Source organism: Scyliorhinus canicula, chromosome 1 (assembly GCF_902713615.1).
Source record: "Scyliorhinus canicula chromosome 1, sScyCan1.1, whole genome shotgun sequence".
Lineage (NCBI taxonomy): Eukaryota > Metazoa > Chordata > Chondrichthyes > Carcharhiniformes > Scyliorhinidae > Scyliorhinus > Scyliorhinus canicula.
In genome coordinates, this window is record NC_052146.1 from 81,933,658 (window position 1) to 81,939,657 (window position 6,000).

General features: G+C 46.0%; 1 pseudogene; it reads left to right on the top strand.

Moving 5' to 3' along the window:
* The window catches only part of LOC119970324, a 50,984-nt pseudogene extending 47,770 nt beyond the window's left edge, over window positions 1-3,214 (top strand).
* Window positions 3,215-6,000: the final 2,786 nt, after the last annotated feature.

Here is a 6,000-nt window from a genome sequence, read left to right on the forward strand (position 1 = left end):
ATGAACATCTTGCCAAGGCCATCGCCACACCTCCACTACTTGCCTTCAAACAACCGCGCAACCTCAAACAGACCAATGTTTGCAGCAAACTACGCAACCTTCAGGAGAACAGCACACAACCCTGCCATGGGAACCTCTACAAAACGTGCCAGATCATCGACATGGGTACCACCATTACACGTGAGAACACCACCCACTCTGTACATCCTCGTGTGATTCAGCCAACTTTGTCTACCTCATACGCTGCAGGAAAGGATGTCCCGAGGCATGGTACATTGTTGAGACCATGCAGATACTGCGCTAACGGATGAACGGACATCGCGTGACAATCGCAGGCAGGAATGTTCCCTTCCAGTCGGGGAACACTTCAGCAGTCAAGGGCATTCAGCCTCTGATCTTTGGGTAAGCGTTCTCCAAGGCGGCCTTCAGGATGCGCGACAACGCAGAATTGTCGAGCAGAAACTGATAGCCAAGTTCCGCACACATGAGTATGGCCTCAACCGGGGCCTTGGATTCATGTCACATTACATTCACCCCCCACCATCTGGCCCAGGCTTGCAAAATCCTACCAACTGTCCTGGCTTGAGACAATTCACACCTCTTTAACCTGTGATTATCCCTCTCTCCAGTCGTTCTATCTGGACCTGTAAAGACTTAATTACCTGCAAAAACTTGCATTCAAAGTATCGTATTGCATCATTGACTTTGTCTATATATGTGTTTCTGGAACCCACCTCTTCATTCACCTGAGGAAGGAGCAGTGCTCCGAAAGCTAGTGATTCGAAACAAACCTGTTGGACTTTAACCTGGTGTTGTCAGACTTCTTACTGTGCTCACCCCAGTCCAACGCCGGCATCTCCACATCATAAATTACCAAGACAAAGATCTTTATTACCATAGATGTGAAGGATGGTTGCTGGCAAGGGACGTTGGATGCAAGCAGCAGCTTTCTAACTACATTGTGGTACCTTTCGGGAGAAACAGATGGTGATACAGATGGTTGTGCATGCCAATTTGCATCTCTACAGTTCCAGAAGATTATCAGTGAGTGATTGCCCAGAGTGGAAACCACAGTGGATGATCTACTAGTTAATGGAGATGGAGACTCAATGGAAGAAGCCCTGGTTGATCATGATCAGAATGTAATGTGGCTGCTACAGAGAGCTCACCAGATGCAGCTGAAGTTGCACAAGAAAAAAACTGTAATTGAGGATTCCTGAAGTCAAGTAGGAACTGTACCGACAGAAAAAGGCCTTCACCTGGATCCTGACAAGATGAGAGCTGGAGAGGCGATGCAGCAACCAACAGATGTGAAAGCAGTGCGATGATTTGTTGGATTTGTAAATTATTTAGCAAAATATATGATGTCAATGAGACAGATGATGGTGCAATCCTAATGCAACAATAAAAAACAGTCGCAGTTTCATCCAGGGCACTAACACAAACGGAACAACATTCAGATCAAGAAAGAGTGCCTGGCTATTGGTTTTGCTTGTGAGCATCTTCATCAGTCCCTGCTTGGGAGAGACAGAGTAACAATGATGTCCAACCACAAGACAAAACATTGTTCTCAAAATGCTTCATCTGCTCCAAATCGTCTACAAAGAGTGTTACTATGTTTACAAAGATATCATTTGGACATGAAATACAAACAAGGGAAACAGATGTACATTGGGGACATGTTGTCGAGAACAGCACTCCCCATGAAGAAAGTTGAGGATGCTACACAGACTGTGAAATCTTCCAATTTCAATGTGAAGCAGCAGGACCTCATGATCTGGGAGTCATCAACCCCGCAGCGTAAATCGGCGGGATTTCCCATCGGAATCGGGAAATGCCATTGGGCAGAGAATCGGTTCCCATACCGAAATCGCAGCGAGTGCCAATTTCACACCAAATCGCAATTCTCCGAAAACTTGACAGCGGCGTCAATGCGGACCAGAACGCATGTACAGTAAATGCCGTTGGCATATCCGGTAACTTCGGGCCCGCCGCTATTCTCCATCTCCAGTATGCCAAATTCCCAACGGCGAGGTTCACTTGTGCTTTTAAAAATTATGAAACAGGCTCCATTGCTGCTGAGGGAGAGAGAGGAGTTATGGAAAGTATCCACCATCGTCATCGTTTACTGACACTTGTGCCACTAACTGGGGGGATTCTGCCAGAGCCGGAGGGAGTGGCAGGGGTTGTCCAGGAGATGGGCTAAGGGGTTTGGGTGGACGGGCACGGAACACCATTGCCGCAGTCGGCAAGGTAGCCATGCAGCTGCATATGCCGCTGACTGCCCACTGTGAACTTAGGGCCACAGGTCACATGGGTACCCCCCCCCCCCCAAGCCATCCCCCCAAGTGCCCTCTGGCAGCAGCTGACCCTTCAGATGTATGGGCATTCTCCAGCACAACCAGTGCCATCTTGTTGGCTGGGATAGTGTGTGTGGGGTGTGAAGTGTGTATATGCGGCTGTAGCTTGTTGGCCTCCTGAGTGTCAATCGTGAATTTACACTATTTCTCATTGGAATCGATTGTGTTCCACGCGGCACTGGTGGTAGCCCCTCAACAGTCGCTGAATTGATCCAGGTGTGGCACCAGTTTTGCTGTCGTGGAAGTCCACGAATCCTGCCCCGGCATCAACATTTAGTCTTGGGAACAGAGAATCCCATCGATTGAACCTTACAGAAAAGTGCCTTGCTCAAATCAAGCAAAACTACCCAACAAGAAGCAACTCTCCAAGTGCCACAAGAAGTAGTGCTGAAAGGATAGCCTGATAACATCAAGGGCACACCTGTGGTCACAAGAGCAAATCAAGATGAATTGACAGTCCAAGCTGGCTAAGGCGAATGGAGCAGATAAGCTGAAGTTTATCCATCAAAGCCAAAATAGAATTGAATTGAGTCTGAGAAAGGCAAGAGAAGAGCTCTACATTGGCCTCTGTGGTGCTTGTAATGAGAACCAAGCTAAACAAGCTAGAGAGCCATTGATAACACATGACAGCCCAGAACAAAAATGAAGCTGTGACTAGACCTCTTCACTATAGCATGAACTAATTATATTGTCACTATAGATTCTATTCTGATTACTAGGAATTAGACCAGCTGACTCCAACAATGACAGGAGAAATAGTGGAATGCCTGAAAGCACACTTCAGTCATTACAGCATTACAGACATTGTGATGAGTGACAAAGGCACTCAGTTCATGAGTGAAGAATTCAGCTGATCACAAAACATTGGGAAATTCAAAAATCATCTCTGCACTATCTCCAGTCAAATGGAAAGGCTAAGGCAACAGTGCAAATCACCAAAGGAACCATCAAGAAACCGAGCAACTCCGGCACGGATGAATACAAGCCAATCCTTGAGTGGAGAAACACATTGACTTGAAGGCATGGAAAGTAGTCCAGTCAAAAGACTAATGTCAAGCGGGCCGCAAACTAATCTTCAAATAGCAAAAATGCTACTGAAACCCAAAGTAGTAATAGGTGTGAATGAAAAAAAAATCAAGTTTTGCAGAAATCCAAATTTCAATTTGACAAGACTGCCAAACCATTGCCAGAGCTGAGCATTGGAGGCCCAGTCAGGATACAAACCTTCAACACTCTCAACAGCCCAACTGGCAACTTGGGACATGTGGAGAGAGATTGCCACCTCAATCGTACGTAGTGCAGGTGGATATACGGGTGCAATGACAGGCATATACGAGCAACTTATGAAACTATTCCTTCACAGCAATTGATTAGTCAAGGGTCTCACTAGTTGTACTGAGTACAGAATAACCATCAATCCCAGAGCTCTATGTGTCCCCAACAATTAAAATGGAACCAAGGCAGTTACCATGACAACAAGTGCCACGGGAACAACACTGCCCGGAGAGAGAACATCATTCAGACATACAGGAAATGACAATGCGCACACACACCATTAATAGACCTGCACTATTTAAAAATTAATGTAATACAGAAGCAGAGACTGATGAGTAGCACTAAAAGTTGTTAATGCAGGAGAACAGTGAGTGTATAGTGGGTAACTTGGGTAACCCACGGTTGGGTAACCCACAGATTGTGCATCCAAATTTGTCTTTTGTTCATGATGAAAAGGGGGATGTTTGAGTTTTGAAATGCAACAATACTAAATGTCCTATGAGGCTTGCTGTAGTCATGTGACCTCTGCCATGAGGGAAGGTCTGTCAGCTGCCATCTTACAATCAGTTCAAAGAAGATTCTCACAGATAGAGACTGAGAAGCTCTGCAGTCTTTAAATATGAAACACTTTCCTTTTGCTCTTTATGGACTTTTCAAACATGTTTGAAGTTTCCTTGATTTTGCTTGTCTGTATATTTTCATGTTCTCTCTGCTTTCCATAGAACCATAGAATACCTACAGTGCAGAAGGAGGCCATTTAGCCCATCGACTCTGCACTGATCCTCTGAAAGTGCACCTTACCTAAGCCACTCTCTTGCCGTATCCCCGCAACCCCACCTAACCTGCACATCTTTGGACTGTGGGAGGAAACTGGAGCACCTGAGGAAACCCACCGCAGACATGGGGAGTGTCATAATATCCACTCATGTATATAATGAGTTGCAGACAGGCAGTGATTGACACTTAGGATGACCAGTAAGCATACAACACAGTACAGCCAATCACCAGACAGGACGCTACCACTATAAAGCCAGAGGGCACTAGGTTTCCCGTTCTCTCGGGACCCAGTTACTGAGACAGTCAGAGTCCACGAGCTAGCAAGTGCAAACACCATGCGGTAGCTAGTAAGTCTGGCCAGACTACTACAAGGTCACCAGTCAGATGAGTATAGTGTTGACCCACAGCTGAATATGTATAGCAGTTCTATAGTTGAATAAAATAGCATTGGATCTTCTCCAGTGATAGACGTCTGTTTCTAACTTCCCTGCATCGAGTGCAGTCCACATCGAACCAACCTGCCTAACACATCAGGGAGAACGTGCAGACTCCACCCAAAGTCTCCCAAAGCCGGAATTGAACCTGGGTCCCTGCCACTGTGAGTTTCCTCATTTCTGTTTCAGTTTCACCGCCACACTCTGTGCTCTTCTACACTTTCTGCAGTATGAAACTCTGGGTGTCTGAAATAAGCTTCCCATTGTTCACCTTGTCATCCAGGGGGCTCGAGATTTGGCAGCCCACTCTTTTTCTTTGTGGGAACAGATTTACATCTTCATCCCCTTCTTGAATGCTACCCATTACTGTGACACTGATTTACTTTCACACAGCTGTTTGCAATCCACTTTTCCTAAATCACTCCTCGTCTTAGTAAAAATTGGCCTTCCCCTAATTTAGAACCCTTGGTCTCCTGACAACCCGACGTGGCAATTCTCGAGAACAATTCATATGAACTGGAAACGTTAACTCTGTTTCTCTTTCCTGAGATCTTCTGAACTTTTCCAGCATTTTCTGTTTTTATTATGGTTTCTCCAGGTTTGGCATGAGTGTATGTAACTCCTCTGGTTGGTTAATATAGTCTCTCCTTTGTGAAGAATGTGAACCCATCTTCAACATCGCCCTGGCTAACCTCTCTCCATTTCTGCGATGTGGGAAGCCTTTTATGTCTATTGGCACTTGGGTGGCATCGTCAGGTCAGAGCAGATCACCTTTGTCTTTCCAAGTCAAGGTATCGTGACTCTAAATTCCCACATCCTCTGTCTGTGGTGATAGTTTACACTTCGGAGGTCAGGAGCCCTTCGGGGTTCCACCAACACTATTATTCTCACTCTGGCTTCAGGACCTTCACATGGTAGACCTACTCAGGCTTCATTCTGAGATTTTCTTACCTTAAGCTTCCCCAGATTTCCCCAATCAGATAACCTCATGAGATCCCTGCCCCGATGTGAAGAGTTTCTCTTCAGGTCCGGAATCTAGGGTTGGAATGCCTGGTTGGACTTTCTTGACTGGAGGCCCTATTGTACTGGATTCTCTGCTTTTCCTGCACCTACTCCAATGAGCCCTTGCAATGGGCATAACCACCTCGATCCCC